The sequence below is a fragment of the Lissotriton vulgaris genome, chromosome 3_1 (assembly GCF_964263255.1).
Source record: "Lissotriton vulgaris chromosome 3_1, aLisVul1.2, whole genome shotgun sequence".
NCBI classification, from domain to species: Eukaryota; Metazoa; Chordata; class Amphibia; order Caudata; family Salamandridae; genus Lissotriton; species Lissotriton vulgaris.
Genome location: NC_141689.1, coordinates 508,122,544 through 508,144,060, shown reverse-complemented (window position 1 = coordinate 508,144,060; position 21,517 = coordinate 508,122,544). Strand labels below are relative to the sequence as shown.

General features: G+C 45.6%; 1 protein-coding gene across 1 annotated transcript in view; it reads left to right on the top strand.

The window, feature by feature from the left end:
• Positions 1-21,517, top strand: part of PDE8B (phosphodiesterase 8B) — a 1,129,923-nt gene that overhangs the window by 661,267 nt on the left and 447,139 nt on the right. The window lies entirely within an intron of this gene.

Below are 21,517 nucleotides of genomic sequence, written 5' to 3'. Positions count from 1 at the left end.
TCTTGAGGTCAATTACAGTAAAGAACGTTGCTTCTGAATCAATAGCAGTCAATAGGGAAGAGATGTCGGGGACCACAGGGTACTGTGGAACGATGCATTTATTCAGTTCTCGTAAATCAATCACCAGCCGATATACTGGCGGTACATTGGGATCAGTACGTTTAAGAATCGGAATGATAGGGGAATTACAGATATTGGAGTCGGTCTCTACGACCACTCCTTGGGCAATGAGCTCTTCAATGATTTCCAGTAAAGCCACTACAGCATCGGGTGGTAACTTGTATTGTCTGATTCTCGGTAAAACAACACCTGATTTCAGTGTAACACGGTATGGTGTAATGTGCATGCAGCCTACATTGGTTGGGCCTTGTGCCCACAAGTGATCTGGTACATTTTTCAATCTGACATCAAACTCTCGTAATACATAATGACCCTTGAAATCTCGCAGAAAGAGTCTAACTCCCTCCGGAGAACAACATATCACAGCTCCTAGAGCCTTCAATGTTTTGATACCTAACAGATTTTCTGGACATGATTTCGTAAGTAACAAGTCTGTAACACGTGATAATGGACCCACAGCCAGGGGAACTGGTTCTGATACCTCATTTACAATAGGCTGTCCTGAAAAACCAAGGGAAACATTCTGTGAGCCTGAGAGGGGTGCCCCTGGGACTTCATCATGGCTGATTGTTGTGCGGCTTGCCCCTGTGTCAATTAAAAACTTTCTGTCTTTTCCCAATACTTGACTGTGTACATAAGGACCCTCTTGATCTACAGGGATTTCAATGAGAGGCAAGCCAACCTCCCTCTCTAGGCTGTTTCATGTGTATCGTGGATAATCGGGGTAAGCAGATTGGGCATACTGGTACATCTGTTGTGAAACTTGCTGAGTCGCGGCAATGGGCTGTGGCTGTGATACCGCTACTGTCTGTGCTGCATGTGGCGAAGCATGCATAGGCTGTGTATTCTGCATGGGCTGTACATTCTGTGAAGTCTGTTGCTGGGCCTGGTCTTGTCTAGGCGGATGCGGTCTTTCCTTAGTTTTACCTGTTGCTATATTATGTTTCAGAACTGGACATTCATGTACGTAGTGACCTGGCTGTTTGCAATAGTTGCATGTCCCTTTAACGGGAGCTGCGGCGTGACCTGTCTGGGTCGTACCCTTTCTCTGGCCGTCTGCTGGAACTGATTGGGCCACCAACATTTTCATTTTTGTGTCTTTCATACGTTTCTGTTCATGATCCTGTTCTTCTCTAATTCTGTTTTGATGGTATTGTAACATTTGTAACATCTGGGATGGCGTATTTGCTTGCCATGTACTCTCAACCTTGTATACACGGTTTTTAACTGCTAACAGGGAATTCTCCACTAACTTCGATACAAAAAGATGCGGGTACGACTCGCTACTTGGTTTAAGACCACTATTAATAATGAAACATTTCTCGAATCTTGAATAGAAGTCACTAGTATCTTCATCTTGCTTCTGTTTACAGGCCGAAATTGCGTCCCAATCTTCCTTTCTAGTTGTCAGTAATCTTGGCAGAGCCTGTACTATCAAACCTGGTAATGCTTTAGTTTTCTCCCCAAGGCCTAGCCCTGGGGTACGTTTTTCCTCCTCGTCTTCTATTTCTGCCCATACAATCTTTTTGTCTCCCACTTCCCATTCTTTTTCCTTGAGTTTCTCGTAGATGCCGGTAGGCAACAATACCTTTAACATTTTCATGATATCTTCATATGTGTAATCCCCCATCAGTAACATGTCTTTAAGTTCTCTATGGAAACCTGCAGGGTCTTTATCATGACAGGGTACTAGTTTCTTCATTTCCAATAGTTCTAACTTGGTCAGAGGTGTGTGTACATACACACGCTTCAGATTATTATCGGTACCCATAACTGGATGTACTTCTCGTAAGGGGTTCTGACTTTCAATGCCATGCAGACGCTCCATATGGTACATTTTTCTTTCTGGGGGCGGAGCGGGAACATATTCGGAGCTTAAGAACGTGTTGTATCTATGCCGTTGTTCTAGAATTATTTGTATTAACTTGGTACTTAGGCCTCTCCATCTATCCATGAGTAGTGCTTCTAATGTATCGTGTAAGGGACCTGGATCAGAATGTTGGTTTCTGTATAACGTGAGGAGGTGCTGAATCATGTATACGCCTGCTAATTTCTGCTCGTCTGGGGATAGGTTCAGGAATGTCTGCGCTACTGTGTCATCATTGTATATGTTCGGATTGTCAGCCCATAATACTGCTGACCGGGCTAGTTCTTGTTCATCCATAGAATTGAGTACATGGTACCCCATTCGTTCTCGAAGCCTTTTATCAGTCTCTTGGAACTGATGTTCAGGAGAATTCGGTTTTGTTATGCCAGAGAGAAAAACTCTCTTGCTTTCTGGACGAATGCCTTTCCTAAGGTAAGTTCCCTTACCTACATACGCTATCGTGTCTGTAGTCTTTTCTGGTTCTTCAGGTTCTTCCTCCTCCTCGGAGGAAGCTTTTTCTTTCTCTTTTTCGTGTATTTCTATCACTGCTTTTCTTATTCTCTTGTACATACTGGCTATGCAACCTCCTTTATCATGTTTTCCTTCGGATATATTTTGACCCCACCTGTTGAGTCCCTCTAATTCCTCCTGTTCTGTCTCAGGCCTGTCTCGTTCTCTTATTAGGCAATTTATGAAAAAACGTAGTATATATGCTTGAGTGTCAACTTTCTGATGTGCCATGGCCTCCTTAATACTGTCAGGGTCTTCCCCAGTCTGGACAAAGTGATATATTCTATCTAGGTGCTCTTTCATTCCTGAGAAAAACAGTAGGTAATCTGTAGCATGTCGTAAGCGTAGTGATGCTATCATCATTCTATCATCTTTACCGGGTACTGGATCATATCTGCAAACTGAAAGCGGTTCTTTGAGTATGTCGAGACGGGGTGATTGGAGCGTAAAAGGGTTCTGCATATCTCTAAGGTGTAATCTGTGTGTTGGTGGCGGGGTCCGGTAACCCCCGGTCGCACCTCCTGAGGCGGAAGCTTGGACATTATCTCTCTGTGGAGTCTGTATCTGTACTTGAACTTGTCTTTTAGTAGGATCAGGTAGAAGCGGTTTTGGTATATCAATTTTAGGTGCGGGAAGTGGTGGAGGTGGAGGAACGATGGGCTTCGAACGGGGAAACCTGATTGCGGTAATGGCGGGATATGGTCTGGAGGCGGGTTGCCACCCCCGTCACCGTCAGTAGGCGGGACGCGGACAGGCAGATTGGTGTAAGCGGGTGCTACATCCTCTAGGTAGGAATTCAGAAATATGTCTTTAGTAGTCCTGTGATTTACTTTAGTTGGAACCAATGGTGGCGGCAGATCTTTCGGTATTTCTGAAGTGGCCTCAGGCGAACCCTCGGCCACAAGATACATGCCATTTACGAGATTGTTTTGTGCGCGGTCTATTTGCTCTGATTTTACTCGGATCCCTTCAGTAACTAATTCGTTTTCTTGGGCTTTATCTGATTCTTTAAGTCTGTCTTCTCTACGGAGTGCTTTTTCAGCACGCTTATGTGATTCCTTACGCCAAAACTCTATGGCGTCTTTCTGAGATTGTCTGGCTTTCTTTTTCCATAGTGCTTCTTCTACCTTCATGATGCACTCAGCATCCCATGTTCCGGTAACAGGCCATCTATGTCTTTCGTCTAGATGCTTAGTATAATCGGCCCATAAATCTAGATATAATATGGCATCTAAGCCATGCTTGTGGTACATAAAATTTCCAGGAGTGTCCCTAGGGGGGATAGGAATTTCTTCCTCTAGTATCCCTTTCCTAGTTCCTATCTGCTTTAACTTGTTAAAAAACGGCATCTTGTTTACTTTAATACTGAATGCTCAATCCTTGCTACTTAATACTGAATACAGCTAGTTACACAAGAACACAATAATGCACATTAAAAACAGTCACACTCATACCACGACATTAATCACATGAAAGACATTTGAGACATATATGACTACCCCCTATATCGGATGTACTGCTAAACAGCACAGATACACTGCTAAGAACAGTGCAAGAACTTGAAATAACTGATATACTGCTAAACAGTACAGATACACTGTCTAAAACAGTGCAGACCGAATTTGTGTACCCAAACTCGTCTAGATACGTCCCAGCAATGGTACTCACCGGGAAGCACGGAAACAGAAGGCCTCGGAAAACTCGACTGGACTGGACCGGACTCGACTCGACTCGACACGTGGATACTTCGGAAACTGGTGGGCCTCTTGACACCTCGGACCTTGCTTCTTTCGGCTATGCTCTGGTCGGGATCCTCCGCACTCCTCACCGCCTCGTCTGGGTGCTGATCGCAGTCTTCGTCACCTCCGTGGGCCAGAGGGAGATACAGGAAATCCTGCCAGTACGCGTAGTTTCCGTCTAACTGATGGCAGGGGACAGAGCTTGCAACGCACCAACCGGCGCGTGAGGTGGGGGAGGGGTCCCTATTCGGGCGCCAGAATAATGTGGTAAATATTTGATTTACCGTCCTAATTTCTATGCAGGTAAGTACTTAATCAATAATAACTCAATCGGAAAGAAAGAGGCAGAGTCTGTGGTGTTAGAGTTCTTAGGGGTTTTATTCCTTAAAAAGGAATGGTCAAGACCTGGATATCATGTTCCTGCAACCACAGGGGTTCAGGAAGGGATAGAGCAATATTTTATTGACAATACATAGCTTATATACTTAAATCACATCATAGAAACCAATACAGTAGGCGTAACAGCTGAGAGAAACAAGATAACAGCATCCACGTGTTAGTAGTACGTAATCAGAAGGCGTGAACTAGGCGTGAACATAGAGGTGTGTGCTAGAAACGTCACAGATAGGTGTCACAAGTGGGTGGCAACAAAGCAGAATCTTGTAATGTCAGCAGAAATTTGAGGCTTGGATGCGCGTGCAGCTGCATGACGTGTGATTGACGTGAAACTGGAGGGTGCAGGGGATTTGACATTTACACTGGCGGAAAGAGACAGAAGTCTGGCATGTCAGATCAACTCGTACTTCTATCATATCTGATATCTGATGTTTGGGAACCATATTATCTAAACGGAAAGGTCTCTGGGGCAGAAGCTATTCTATACTGACTGTGAGTGCGTGTATAAGCGTCTAAGTGTCTACATGAGAATGCGAGGGGCATGGGCCTACCATGGTAACAGAGGCTATGAATTACTTGCACGGAGACAGTGAGGCCGGGCCCTTTGCTCTGCAGCTGGGAGGATGTTTACTTAAACTAGTAGGCAGGAATGCATTTTCGAGGAGCGGAACAGATAATTCGAAGGTTGAATACAGTCTTGGCAGGCAGCAGGCTGAGCTAAGCGCCATGAGCCGCACAGGGAGTAAGGCAGAGGTCACGGGTACAGAGACAGCCTGGGCTGAGGCTTTCGGAGTCAGAAAGCAGGAAAAAGGCTCGATGGCAGAATTCAGGGCCTACTTCGCCAGAGCTGAAAAACGTGTAAAGTACACCACAAAAAGACGTTGGCATAGCATACTTAGGAACGGACTATTCAACCCATTCAGGGTGGGTCTGAAAGAGGACATGTTAACGTTGGACGCAAATGTATTTGCGTCTTCATAGCTGGCACAGGAGGGAAGTTACATGTACTTTAAGCTGGTACATGGAGACGGTGGGGTACACGCTAGGGAACACAACTTGACCATAAAATTTATATTTCCTCAACCTGGTGGACTCGGATCTGACCTCTCCACAAGAATTGGGTAAGAGGGCAGACAAATGGGTCAGAACCAGGATTAGGCCTAAGAATCAGGATGGTGACCAAAAGAAAGATAATTCCAAGAATCAAGAGAAAGGTGGGGATAAATCTAAAGACAAGACTTCCCCAGGGCCCCAAAATTCACAAGAGGAGGGTGGGTCCCAAAACACTTCCTCTACAATTAAGAAACCTAATTGCAATGCTTGTAAAATGCCTGGCCATTGGAATACTGACAGCAGTTGCCCTAAGGTCAGCAATAAAGAGAATATTCCTCCAAGTAATACTAGAACACCTCCTGTTACTACTAGTAGTAATACCCCAGGTGGTGGGAGTGCCCCCAAGAATTTGGCTGGGTTTACTTGTCGAACTCTGGTGGACTCTGGCCTAACCAGGTCCCCTACCACAGCTACTCTTGTCTGTGAAAATGGCATGGGGTTTGCCAACTTCACTGCTTGTCCCAACACTTTGGGCAAGTACAGACAGGAGCCCCACATCAATGGCCAGAAAGTTGAAGCCTACAGAGATACAGGGGCTAGCATCACTATGGTGACTGACAGTCTAGTTCCCTCAGGACAACTTTTACCTGGGTTCACCTATCAGGTGATCAACATTGATGGAGTGCAGAAAGATCATCCCATGGCAGTAGTAAATCTCAGCTGGGGAGGTGTCACTGGCCCCAAGAGAGTGGCAGTGTAATCAAACTTGCCTGTAGATTGTCTACTAGGGTATGATCTAGAGATCTCAGCCTGGGCTGAGGTTGAACAGGAAACCCATTCTAGAATGGTAGGCCTCCCAGAAAAGGTTAGTGGGGCTGTGATGGCCACAGCCCCAGCCCAAGCGGAATTCCTTCCTAAAGAGGTTGGAAGGGCTGTGATGGTCACAGCCCAGGCTCAGGCAGACTTCCCTGAAAAGGTTGGCAGGGCTGTGATGGTCACAGCCCACACCCAAACTTAGTTCCCCCCTGAAAAGGTTGGTGGGGCTGTGATGGTCACAGCCCAAACTCAAACAGATGTTTGTGAAACCTGAAACTATGGATCACTCCACTCAAACAGAGAGCATTGGGGAGGAAGAAAAGTCTCCCTCCCACCAGACATTAGGTGAGAGTCAGCCTCCTCAGGGAACTGACCCTACCCCTTGTGAAGGAACTGCCCCAGATGTAGTCAGGCCTAGCCTGGCAGAGCCTTTGATGTCAGTGGACCCCTCCAAGGTGGGACCCAGTCTGGAGCAGGTAACCTGCCCCTCTCTACCCTGCCTCAGTCAGCCCAGGGCTGTAGAGGTCAGGGAGGCCAGTGGTGGACCCCAAAGGGTCCCCTGTCCACAAAAACCACCCCATCCGCAGATTAGGGGCACCAAAGCTAGCAGCCCTAGCAAGGTGAAAAAGTCAAAAAACGTCTGAGGGATCTCCCTTACCCTTAGTTAGGAGCCTCCCCCAGATGGATTCTGTTGGGCACAGCCAAACCTGGGACCCAAAGGCCCCAAACCTGACCTGTCCCTCCAGTAAGCCAACAAAAGGGACCCAGCCTCCAGCTGTGGGCAGACAGAGGTTGACCCTGAGAGCACAGTGCAACTCAGTCCTGTAAAGAAAGGCATCCATGGTGGATAGTGATTGGAGGAAGCTGAGCCCTACATTAGTGGAGCCTCACTTCAATACTCCATTCCCACACCAGCCTTTTACTTTGCCAAAGCACACCACAGGTAGAGGTTCCCTATGGTGGAGACCCTCTGATACCCTTAGGGTGAGGGATTGCTTAGTGGACCATGAGACAGGGGGTAACCATGCTAGCGCAGGTACTTCCTTATATGGCCACTTAGGCAATATAGGCTTACCTGGCCTTATCTCCTTTCCTTTGGGGGTGGGGGTGTTATGTAGGAAGGTGGATACCTGACTATGGTTACCCCAGATTTTTTGCCTAGTGTTTAGCTGGTTTTCGACTTAGTTGGCCAGGGATCCTGCTAATCAGGGCCCCAGGCTATCTGCTCTCTCTTTAAAATGGACTCCATGTACCCTAGGTACATCTCCAATTGGATATTGGGTCACCTTATCAGCCCCTGTACAGTGTACTATAGGTACCCAGGGCATAGGTGCATCCAAGGCTTACCAGGGGCTGCAGCACATCTTTTGCCACCCCTGGCTGGCCATCCAAAACTGACACAACTGGCTGATCACTCAGCTGGGGCAAGGTGGTGTAATCACCCCTTGCTTAGATATAGTATATCTGTTTCTAAACCTATATCTGGACACATATACACCTATAAGTCACTCCTATGGCATGCCTTAACAATCCTGGAGGCAGAGTACTTGGTTTTATGTGAGATGGTGCTCTAGCATGAGCTGAGCCTGTCTGCAGCTTTCGGAACCATGTCCTTATAGCTGTTCTGGGATATTGCCATACCATATACTCTTAAGTGCATTATGAACCTCGCGGTTAAATGCTATCTCTGGTTTGGCTTTATCAAAACATGTTGTGTAAGTTGTCATACGCTTTGGAATACTACCCCCTCGCCAGTCCTGGCGACGGGGGTAGCATTCCACCCCTCTAGAGGGAGAAGACATGTTACTTTTCTTAAACGCGGTTATATCTAACCAGAGCCTCAGCATCACAAAATGGATGCTGCTGCCACAGACACAAGTCTGGCCTCCTGCTGCTGACCGAAACTCCGGCAGGGGAGGCCTGGACAAAAGGTTTCCTGTCACAGGGAGGTGTTATACCACCCCAGACAGGAGATAGTGGATTGGGGCAGGGAGGGCTGAATGAAACTAGACACTGCCTGGGGCGCACAAGGTGTCCCAGGCAAAGCCCAGTTCAAACCGGTGCTGGGGCACTCCAGCCCCAGCTCTGGCGCGAAACTGGACAAAGGGAAAGGGGTGTAACCACCCCCTTCCTGGGTCCCACCCATAGGAGGGACCTAGCAGGTGATCCAGCCCCTTGATTTGGAATAAAGGTAGGAGCTGTGCCATGGAACATCAGATCATCCTGACTGAAACTTTGATATGAAACTCTGGACCCTTCGACATCCTACTCGACGTAGAAGACTGAAGAATCTCCCTAGTGGTCAAGGATCCACAGTCCTAGCAAAGCTGAAACCCGTGGTGGCGACTTGAGACGTGTTACCGGCCATCTTGGAAAGCCAGCGAAGTGCTTCCTGTGCAGCTCCCGAGGCACCCTCGAAGCTGTGCATTGGGGATTGAGAAGCCCCAGCCCCGAGCAGCCCGTACACCGAAGATCACCTCTCCACACTCACGGAGTGCAGCGTGGGGCCCTATTGCACTTTTCCTACTCGACACGTTGTCCGGTCACTTGCCCGTGGGCTAGTGGCCTCTGAGACGACGATCCTTCAACTTTACACTGCTGGTCTGGTTGCTCCAGACTGGCCCTAGCTCACCTGAAAAGGAGTCACCGATCTGACCTTGCTGGTCTGATCCAGAAGCCATCTTCGAGTCCTGCGTGGGTTGCATTTGCCGAGGCCTGTTGACTCCAATTCGAGAACCGACTCCGCCGACAGAGAGAGCGTTCGTGGGACAGCCGATGTTCAACTCCTGGTTGTCCTCGATACTTCCTGGTCCACGTGGCATCGGAGACAAAATACTCGACAGCACCTGATCGCAACCCGACATTGCCTGGTTCCTTCCTGGTTCCATCCTGGTCACTGGCTAGTGACCTAGACTCTGTCCCCTCTGCTTTCAGGTACTCTACATCTTCGATACACCCTTGGATCCAACCAGACTCTTCTCTCCTGGTCGCCTCCAGCATCTTTTTCTCCAGGCTCCATAGAACTCCACGAAGAAACCCGGTGCACTTTGGCACCCATGCACCCGCTTCCTGGGGTGAGGTAACGAGGGTACTCCGGTGCCCCTGTAGTGATTTACATCCCTAGTGTCCTAGTTTCAAGTGGCTAAGTTCTAGTCCAGTCGGAAGACTCCCAAACCTATAACTTTCTAATTTTTATGCACCATTGACTTGTATGGTAAACACAGTTGCCTATAGACACTGCACCCGCATCCTGTGGGCCTAACCTTCGTTAGTCCAGTGTTGTCCCAGCGATTCTTAAGGCCCTAGGCCTTACCATTGTTCGTGACATGGTACTTATACCACTTTTTTAATATATGGTTTGAGTGGCCACCCGGCCTATCCATAATTGTGCAGCTTATTGAATGTTATATGAAGTTCTTTGTTTAACGCTTGTGCTTCTGTGCTCCTAAAGAGTTTAGGGGATTATTCTAGAAATAAATAATATAATAATATAATATATAACTTGTGTGGTGTCCTTTCATTTGATGTTAAAAGGATTGCATGTGGTAAAACAGCTGGCTTCACATGCCCTCTTGAGTTTAGCCAAAGACTGCTTTTGTCCATGCTACCATTAGGATAGCTGCTCTATAAGGTTGATTTACAACCAATCACCATAAGGGTCGTTTACACTGGTGCAAGGTGCTCACTAGAAAAGTGATCATCATATACCAGGCCAACTTCTCACAGGGATCAAGCATCCTAGGACCGGTTTCTGACCCTGTGCCTCATGGAAACAGTCCAGCCCGAACTGCCAAGCCATGTCTTTCCTGGACCGGAATCAAGCATCCTAGGACCGGTTTCTGGCCATCAGGCGTCCTCAGCCAGGATAGATTGGCTCCAGTGACTTAGTGAGCAAGGGACCCATGTCTGGGCATACCCTTCCCACATAGGGTGAACAGCAAAACACACAAGATGATGGACGGAATGTTGCACAATGGCAAAACATTCACCCCCAGTCACAGATCTGGGTTTAATCCATCATTATTTTGGCTGTATAGGTAAGTGAGCAGAAGCGTGAGTGCTTGTTTTGATGTGCACAATGGCACAATGCTCAATGGCAAAACATTCACCCCCAGTCACAGATCTGGGTTTAATCCATAATTATTTTGCTCACCAAGCCACCCCAGTTCAGACATGGCCATATGCAAATCAGTCATGACCCAGTGCCTCATGGGAACAGTCCAACCCGAACTGCCAAGCCATGTCTTTCCTGGACCGGAATCAAGCATCCTAACCGGTTTCTGGCTATCAGCCATCTTCAGTCAGGATAGTTTGACTCCAGTGGCTTAGTGAGCAAGGGACCCTTCCCACATAGGGTGAACAGCAAAACACACAAGATGATGGACGGAATGTTGCACAATGGCAAAACATTCACCCCCAGTCACAGATCTGGATTTAAATCATCGTTATTTTCCTCACCAAGCCACCCCAGTTCAGACATTTTGCCATTTGCAAATTAGTCATGACCCTGTGCCTCATGGGAACAGTCCAGCCCGAACTGCCAAGCCATGTCTTTCCTGGACCGGAATCAAGCATCCTAGGACCGGTTTCTGGCTATCAGACGTCTTCAGCCAGGATAGCTTGACTCCAGTGGCTTAGTGAGCAAGGGACCCATGTCTGGGCATACCCTTCCCACATAGGGTGAACAGCAAAACACACAAGATGATGGATGGAATGTTGCACAATGGCAAAACATTCACCCCCAGTCACAGATCTGGGTTTAATCCATCATTACTTTACTCACCAAGCCACCCCAGTTCAGACACGGCCATATGCAAATCAGTCATGACCCTGTGTCTCATGGGAACAGTCCAGCCCGAACTGCCAAGCCATGTCTTTCCTGGACCGGAATCAAGCATCCTAGGGACGGTTTCTGGCTATCAGCCGTCTTTAGCCAGGATAGCTTGACTCCAGTGGCTTAGTGAGCAAGGGACCCATGTCTGGGCATACCCTTCCCACATAGGGTGAACAGCAAAACACACAAGATGATGGACGGAATGTTGCACAATGGCAAAACATTCACCCCCAGTCACCGATCTGGGTTTAATCCATCATTATTTTGGCTGTATAGGTAAGTGAGCAGAAGCGTGAGTGCTTGTTTTGATGTGTGAATATGTATGAAAGGGGTTGTGTGGGTATGTCAGCGAGTGTTTGCACACTTTTGTGGGTTAGTTGAGTGGCTGTTTTGAGAGGCTGTATGGGTGAGGGGGTTTGTGGGTGTGTGGGTGTGAGTCACAGTAAGGATGAGTAACCGGTTGTATAAGTGGTTGTATGGGTGAGTGAATGGTTGTGTGCGTGGCTGTTTGACAGGGAGAGTTGGTATGTGAGAGCCTCTGGGGAGGAGTGAGTGGGTGTGTGAGTACTGGTATGGGTCTGTGAGTTGGTATATAAGTGTTTGTGTGGAAGTAGGCATAGAAGAGGTTGTGTGGGGGGTGTCAGTTGGGGTGTGAGTCATTCTTTGGACAATGTCATCACTGTGGCCATTTGAGATGGCATCAGTGATGTCACTGACCATGTCATGAGTGATGTAATAAGTGATTTAATGAGCAGTGCATTGTGGTGAGTAAATCATAGTTAACTCAGGAACTGCTGAATTTCACTGGTTGTGTACGAGTGAAATCTCAGCCTAACTATAATGTCCCTGTAACCTTTGTTTTTTTCCATTGAATTTCTAAGGTTTTTCTAATACAATTTCCTAACTATAAGAGCCTTGTAACCCTTTTTTTTTTAAATAAACATATGGCTCTATAGTTCAGTGTGAGTGGTTGTATGGGTCTGTCAATGGGTATGTAAGTGGTTGTATGGGTATTTGAGCGCTGGTATTAGACATTGCATCGGGGTGTGAGTAGGTGTGTGAGTGATTCCATGGCTGATGTCATCAGTGATGTCATTTGAGATGTCATCAGTGATGTCATCTATGATGTCACTGACCCTGTTATGATTGATGAAATATGTGAGGTCATAAGCAGTACATTCCAGAGGCGTCAGTTATAGTTTGCTCCGATAACTATAACTGCTGAATTTCAATTGTTTTGTGCGAGTGAAGTGTGAGCATAACTATAAAGTCCCTGTAACCTTTGTTTTTTTCATTGAATATAGCTATATTGATAGATAGATGTAGATAGATAGATAGATAGATAGATAGATAGATAGATAGATAGATAGATAGATATAGAATTAAATATAGAAATATATTATAATTTATGCAAACTTGATCACTATGTTGTGTTCTCATCATTAGGAATATGTATAGTCTCCCGAATAAAACATGGGAAGGTATGTTCTCGGTGTACCGACATAAATACATAGGGTAAGACTCTTAAAGGAATTCACTGTGTTAACGAATGGCAGAAAGTGTATCTTCAAATGCATAACTCATCAAAATATGCATACATTTACATACAATACATACATATTATTCAAATGTATTACGATTTTCCTAAATAAAGGGGCATATGTATCATCCTATTTTTAGTCGCAAACGCTGCGATTCGTAAAAAAGCAGCGTTTGCGACTAAAAATTCAGAAAATGCGATGTATGATTGAAATCGCATCGCAAAATTAAGGAATCGCAAAATTTGTAAATCCTTAATTTTGCGTCAGCATTTAAGGAATCGCAAATTGCGATTCCTTAAATGCTATCTATGAAGCACCCAAGTTGTGTGATTTCTCATTAAGAAATCGCAAATTACCACCAACTTGAAGTTGGTGGTAATTTGCGATTTCTTTCACAAATGCACTTTTTGCCATTTGTGAAGGTGCCATGTGGCGCACATACATGCCCTTAGGGCACGTATGTGTGTCATATGCGCACACATGTAAATTTCAGGGGTGCATCTTATGACACCCTTGCACCCTTGAGATTATTCTCAATTTGCAATTCTCAAATTGCGAATCGCAAATTGAGAATAACTTCCCATTCATTCCTATGGGCCTCCTGGCCCATAGAAATTAATGGGAAAGTATTCATTAATTGCAAATTCGCAATTTGCTAATCGCAATTAAGGTATATTAAGAAATCGCGAAAGAATTGCGATTTTTTCATACATCCCTTTTTGCAATTCTCAAATAGCGATTTCTAAAAAATCGCTATTTGAGAATCGGAAATGAGGGTGTTGATACACTTACTCATTTGACTATTCACTGAACAGCATAGCACTTCGCCCAGAAAACTGCAAAAAATAGATTTCTAGGCAGGTTTCTTGCCCATTCCCATGGATCTTCAGCATGACAGAAAAATCCACAGAAATGTTTGGTGTAAATTTGACATAGCACATTATTTTTTTTTCATTTGTTTTCTTTCTTCACGGAGAAAACATTTTCCCTATGGAAAAACTGCTTCCTTTATACCCACATTAAATATCCACTTGTACTTTTTACTTTACTGCCCTGCGCTCACACGACTATCTTTCCATGGTGGGGAAGGGTATGACAACTATTTGTGACATTGCTACAGCAGCATATGGGTCAGCCAAAATATTTAAATCAAAAACTTCCTGGAAACTGTGTATTATGTATTTTAACCAAGGGATCTGAGAATGGTTACCCAGAGAGAGGCAGTCGTTAATTACAGATCTATTCAGGGCTGTCTCCTCCTTTTGCCAGATCGAGCGCCATAGCATTAATGGTCTCAGGGATATCAAGTGTGACATGTAATTGATCCCTAATTCTCTATGGGTTAGATCATTTGGGGCAGAATTTGGTAAACACAAAAGTAGGTTTTTGAGCGTTCAAAATCTGCCTGCTTGGCATCTGCTTGCGAATGCCCCATCTTGCATCTAGTCAAATGTTTACTCCCACGACTATTGAAGAATGTGGCATAATGCCGACAGATCCAAGAATCAGACCATGGGTAAGGTCGCACTTCCAGAGGTGTTTGACTGTACATGTGACTTTTAGAGTAAAAGCATGCAACAAGCACAAGGAAAGGCTGTGATTTCATGCATGACCATATTTAGGGTTTTCTGACTGTCATTGTGTCTTTTCTGCATAACAGCGGTTAAACACTGCTCCATACATAACATTTTTAAAGAACAGTCTTATCGTTTTATGTGCAGAGACTTCGCACTCGTAAAGATACTATTTGTAAATCATTTTGTGAATACTTACTATGGTAAATTTACACAAAGTTGTACATTTATCTTTGTGAACCAAGCCCTGTGTGTGGACCTCAGTCCATACTCATTTTCATTTCATGTCATAAAGCTTTATTCGGTACATATTAAAAATGACCATAAAAGCACAAAATAACATGCAAATATAAGCAGGCAAAAGATACAGGGGTAATTAATTCAGTTAACACACAAAATTTTAAAACATCATACTTTTCCTAGCATGAATTGGTTTGTATAAAAAGGTAGTAGTAAAAAAGCATACATCCGGGTTATGCATATTAAAAAGTAAATTCATAGCCTTGTTGACAGTACGGACTCCATATTTTACAAAGATCGGTTTTAGATAAAAAATGCGGAAGTTCCTATAAAGGTTACATAGCAAAAGAAAGTGCAAGGTGCATAGTTTAGATTGGCCGTCACAGCGACAAGGGCCAACCGGATGTTTTTTTCGGAGCCGGGAAGGCCACCAAATGATGTACTAGCCCAAGCCTCAACCTCGTAAGGACAAATCTATGCGAGGGTCTGGTCACCTGACTTAAATATAATCGAAATCCCTCGTTACCCACAAATTTATTATAAAACATACAGGTGGTCAGTAAACCATTGCCACTCACCCGCCACTCTGCCTTGTAATTCATGAATTTGCTCTTCGTCTCATGTTTTGACATTGCTACAGCAGCATATGGGGCAGCCAAAATATTTAAATCAAAAACTTCCTGGAAACTGTGTATTATGTATTTTAACCAAGGGATCTTAGAATGGTTATCCAGAGAGAGGCAGTCGTTAATTACAGATCTATTCAGGGCTGTCTCCTCCTTTTGCCAGATCGAGCGCCATAGCATTAATGGTCTCAGGGATATCAAGTCTGACATATAATTGATCCCTAATTCTCTATGGGTTACATTTTCCTCAATTTGCAGGCAACCATTAGAACAGTGTCCCCAGACCCCAGCCCCGTATAAGGCAATTGATACACATCATGATTGATAAATCTGCAACATATCCCTGATGCGTCTGTCGCCTATCTTAGCCGCAAATCTAAAAACCCCATGGGCACTTTTGGCCATTTTGGCTCACACATTAGTAAATTCATGTGCCCAAGTTCGATCTCTAGCAAAGGTGATTCCTTGGTAACAAAATTTGTCAACTTGGAGCACTCTCTGTCCATCAATAAAAAAGCAATGGGATCTCCTGCGGCCACCCCCACAGACCATAGTATAAGTTTTAGTTTTGTTTATAAGCAGTTTCCTATCCCTGATAAAAACTGAGAACCTATCAATCAAACGTTGGGGGCCGATGGGGGTCCTAGACAGTAACACGGCATCGTCCGCATATAACAATACCGGCACGTCAAGGCCATTAACCTGAGGAGCATCGGCACTAATTGTTTTTAAAACTAAATCTACCTCATTAATATTAAAAGTGTAAAAAGCAAGGGTGCAAGGACACAACCTTGTCTTATACCACTCCTAACCTTAAATTTAGGGGTGCATTTCCCATTTACGCCGTAACGGACACTAGTTTGAAGGTAATCATACAGCCGAGCTAAAATGAAAATAATAAGAAAATAATACCTTCTGGGGCCCCAAGTTCAAGCAGCTTCGCCCAAAGAATGGAATGATCCACCAAATCGAAGGCGCGTCTTAAATCTGCGAAGCAGAGGTAGAGAGAACCCTGTTTAGCCTGGGTATACTTCCCAATAAGCAAATCTAAGTTTAAACACTGGTCTAGTGTTCCTCGACCTTTCCTAAAGCCATATTGAGTGCTGGCCATAATACCTTTCTCCTCTGCCCATTCTTCAAACCGTACCAGCAGTATCCTGCTCATGATTTTGACAGAGAAATCCAACAAGGAAATAGGGCGGTAATTTTTAGCATCCCCCCTATCTCCCTTCTTATAGATCGGGATTATGATGGATTCCCCCCAAGTCGGTGGAACTCTGTTGCTCACGGCAGCATTAAATACAATAGTTAACACAGGGCTCCACAACGTCGGGGCAGTTTTATACACGTCAATGGGAACCCATCCGGCCCCTGGGCCTTCCTCCCTTTACTAGCACTGATGCCTTGTTCAACCTCAGCAATAGTGAAATCCAGAGGGACTATAGGCCAAGAACTATCGTTGACACAGTGGGGATTGTCAGACTTAAATATAGTAGAAAAGTGAGCTACCCATGTCTCACTGGTAACATTGGATGTAAGTTCGGGGGCCATATCGTCTTTAAGAAAAGGGGAGTTAACTGTTGCCCAAAATAGCGCACAATTTGAAGTTTCCGCGGCCTCTGTCAGTGTTTCCCAGGCCTGTTGTTGTAACTCTACCTTCCTATGCTTGAGGGCAACTTTATAATCAGATCTCAGTTGGGTTACCGCTTTCTTCTCTCTCGGCCTGGCTGCTAAGGCCTGCTTTAATGCAGTAAGCATTACTGTACAGGTATGGTCAAACCACCCCTTATTATGGGCAGTATTCCCGAGCCAATTTTAGTAAACATAGTGTCAATAACTTTGGTAATAAACATAAAATTCCTTAAGATGCATACTGAGTCATAATCGGTATTTAGGATGGCATTAATTTCCCCAATGCACCCTTTAACAATAGATTTTAAAACCGCCTCAGATTTTTCTCCCTTCCATCTTAATCTCACACCGTTGGGTCTGTGGGGTTCAATGTTCATAACAGTACGCGAAATGGGAGATGGCCTGCCTTCCCAGATAGTAATTTCTAAATTAATACAGTTATGGTCCCTCAACAAGGTTTCTTCGATCTTTGGAACCTTACATAGGAAAGTGATATTAGAAGATACACATACATGATCAATCACCGTATTTGCATTCCGGCCCGTATATGTGGGGATAGTATCACCAAGTTCGCTCTTGGCATAAGCCAAAAGTTCTAAATAATAATCCGCGATTATTTTATTTAGTGACTCTCCATACAAATTATGAGGGAAATGCAATTCATCCTCCTCTAGATTGTTTTTAACCCCACATACCCCTAGGGTGGACAGTGGACAAGTAGGAATGTTAAAATCACCCACCCAAATAAAATCAAAAATAACATTTACCCCTGCAATCAATTCACCTAAAGCGACCTCTAAATCCTTCACAACTTGGTGCCGCGTGTTATCAAAAACATTATTATAATAATTAATTAGAAGAACATTGCGGGCTTGTTTTTCAAACAGCCATAGAATCTGTGAGTAGGGCCCCAACCTTCAAATACCTCATGACAATAATGGGGAGATTACCAGATACCAATATCAAAAGGCCTCCCTTGGCTCTACCAGAGACCAAGCCCAGTGCTGGTAGATTATAGAAGACGTAACCATCATAGCTAACCAAATCCTGACACCAGGTTTCCTGGAAACAAATGATGTCATGAGAATTAATAAAATCTGACCAACCCAATGTGTCCCCTTTTGAGGCTAGTCCAGCGATGTTCCAGCTAATTATAGAGCAATGGGAGAGATATTTCTCTTTAATCTGCGGGCTGACAATCTGATCCGGGTCAGGGACTCCGGACCTGTCACCCCCCTCCATTTGCATATTGATCAAGCTAACCCTATCCTGGGTATTATTACTAAATTCAGCCACATATATAGCCCCTGTCTCCCTTGTGTTACCCCTCTCCATTTCAGCACTTCCGGGGCAAACCACCTCAGCCATAACAGTATGATCCTGATTAAGTCAATCATTTGCATCCAAGGTGCTCAGGGATTAATATCGATTAGATAAAGGCACCTGAAACATACTGGGTATATCGGTTGGGCGTGAGTCTCTATTGGGTCCAACACTATTTTGGTACATTAAGTGGCTATATAAATAACCAAGGGGACGTAGTGTGATTCCTTGTTCCTTGTGTGGTAATGATGTTGCTCTAATCAAGGACGTTGTAGCAAAGTGAGAATTTTTAAAATTTATAATAAAACAGTCTCCCTTTATATTTTTAGTTGACTTTCCAATCCAGTTGACCCTTCTCGTGGATGTGGTCGGATAAAGCCACCGGGAATCCACATTGATGGTTAAGCCACGAGACAGTTTTGTTTTTAGGAGATTCATGGGTCTCCATCTGGTTTGGGGACAGATTTTCATTCAATGATGGAACATTAGTTAAGACGGCCACATATGGAGCACAATCAGGGGGTACATTTATAGTCTTACTACGCTTGGCATTATAGGTTGTTTTTCCCCCCTAGATTCTGGGACTATATTACTCTTTTCAATACCAGGAATTTGCCTATTCAACTCTTCTATAGATACATGAGCCCTCCCATTACTATTTCGGACTTCGGGATTGACCATTTCTCCAGTTGCCATGCTAACCCAACAATTCTCCAGGTCTTTCGCTTGGGTTTTTAATAATTCGTTGTGAAGAGAAATCTCGGCCCCAATCCTCCTGAGCTCGCTGGTTAGGTTATCCAGTCTATCGGATAAGGGTTTAATAGATCCTTCAATTTTGGCAACAAAGATGTTCATAAGTCGCTCAACCTGTGTATCATTTAATGCCAATGTATTAGCATTATCCAAATGATCATCTACAGAGGATGCATTCACTACTGGGTTTTTTACACCCTTTCCCAAATTAATTGGACCTCGCTTGATTTGGGCTTTCCTACAACCCCTTCTGGTTCTTGGAGCAGGTGATCCGGGTATGGATGGATTAGGGGTAGCAGCAGACACATTGGGTATCTCAGCTAAGCTAATTTGTGATGAAGCGTCTATGCGGATATTTCCCCTTCTTTCTTCAGGTGATACCGGCAGGGCTGGAGGTGATACTGTTGGGCTTACCAAGTCAAGCAAGAGTCGCCGCTCTGCTCTAACTATTTGGTCATTGATAACACTCACAGCTCTCACGAGATAGTTATCAAGGGTAGAGCTGGCATGCTCGACTGGGGTTTTACATCCCTTACTCCGCGACATTATAAAATTAGGGTATAAAACCTTCTAAAAGAAAAAGCCTATGAAAAGAACCATATACACAATGCTGTAGTTAAGAAAATAAAAATGGGTGCTGTACATGGACCCTTAACCAGTCCGGTACAAACGAGTAGAGTTCAGGTAGTCCTTACCCGCCATTTAGTTTTGAAAGTACCTTCTTTTGCAACAACCACTGGATCTTGGAATAAGGTGAAGGGAATACAAACCAAGAGTTCTGGCCCAGCCCAGCCTCTTTCAGCCCCTGACGGCCACAGACGGCCCGCCCTTTTCCCGGGCTTAGCCCGGCAACGCCCGTGCGCGTCCCGCGGACGGGAGGCATTCCGCTGTTAAGTAGCGCCTCCGGGCGCAGGCTGTGGCGTCACCGGTGCGCCGGTCGTCGCTTGGTCACCTGGGGGATGTGGTCTTCTGCCGTTGCCCTCACGGCGCTTGGAAGTCACGGTGCTGCCCCGCCGCTGTTTCCCTCATGGCCGGAGCGTTTAAAGGTTTTAGTTTTTCGCTTTCCTTGACCCCCTAGAGCGCTCGGCGCTCCGCTGTTAAGTAGCGCCTCTGGGCGCAGGCTGTGGCGTCGCCGGTGGTCGCTGGGGCACCTGGGGGATGTGGTCTTCTGCCGTTGCCCTCACGGCACTTGGAAGTCGCGGTACTGCCCCGCTGCCGTTTCCCTCACAGCCGAAGGGTTTAAAGGTTTTAGTTTGTCGCTTTCCTTGACCCCCTAGAGCGCTAGGCGCTCCGCTGTTAAGTAGCGACTCCGGGCGCAGGCTGTGGCGTCGCCGGTGGTTGCTGGGGCACCTGGGGGATGTGGTCTTCTGCCGTTTCCCTCACAGCGCTTGGAAGTCGCAGTGCCTTCCCGCCACCGCCGGCGCGTTTAAAGGTTTTAGTTTTTCGCTTTCCTTGACCCCCTAGAGCACTAGGCGCTCCGCTGTTAAGTAGCGACTCCGGGCGCAGGCTGTGGCGTCGCCGGTGGTCGCTGGGGCACCTGGGGGATGTGGTCTTCTGCCGTTGCCCTCACGGCACTTGGAAGTCGCGGTACTGCCCCGCTGCCGTTTCCCTCACAGCCGAAGGGTTTAAAGGTTTTAGTTTGTCGCTTTCCTTGACCCCCTAGAGCGCTAGGCGCTCCGCTGTTAAGTAGCGACTCCGGGCGCAGGCTGTGGCGTCGCCGGTGGTTGCTGGGGCACCTGGGGGATGTGGTCTTCTGCCGTTTCCCTCACAGCGCTTGGAAGTCGCAGTGCCTTCCCGCCACCGCCGGCGCGTTTAAAGGTTTTAGTTTTTCGCTTTCCTTGACCCCCTAGAGCGCTCGGCGGTCCACTGTTAAGTAGCGCCACCGGGCGCAGGCTGTGGCGTCACCGGTGCGCTGGTGGTCGCTGGGGCACCTGGGGGATGTGGTCTTCTGTCGTTGTCCTCACGGCGCTTGGAAGTCGCTGTGCTGCCCCGCCGCCGTTTCCCTCACGACCGGAGCGTTTAAAGGTTTTAGTTTTTCGCTTTCCTTGACCCCCATACTTCTAGGCTGTGGGTTTGATAAATATTAATGTCATAGTGGAAAAATATGTCTTACATAGTTATATACCACAAGAGATAATTATTACTGAACTAAAGTCATATTTGTTCAGTACTCCAACCCCACACAGCTTTAAGTCCATAGTGGTTCACTTAATCCATCAAATGATGGTCCTATTAATAATATGCATAAATCAAATAATGATCTCAATAAAGTTTTCCCACAGGGTTTTTCTCTATGATAAAAATGTGGTTGATTGTTCCCATTTTAGTGATAATCCACCACAATAGCTGATTTAGTGGTGGTGCATGAAAGTTACAGAAATGTAAGTGATGAGAAGAATTGATTGCCAATGGTTATTGTATATGAACAATGACTATCTGGGCTAATTTCACTTATTGTTAGCAAACCAAAGAGAATTAGTATGCATACATGTT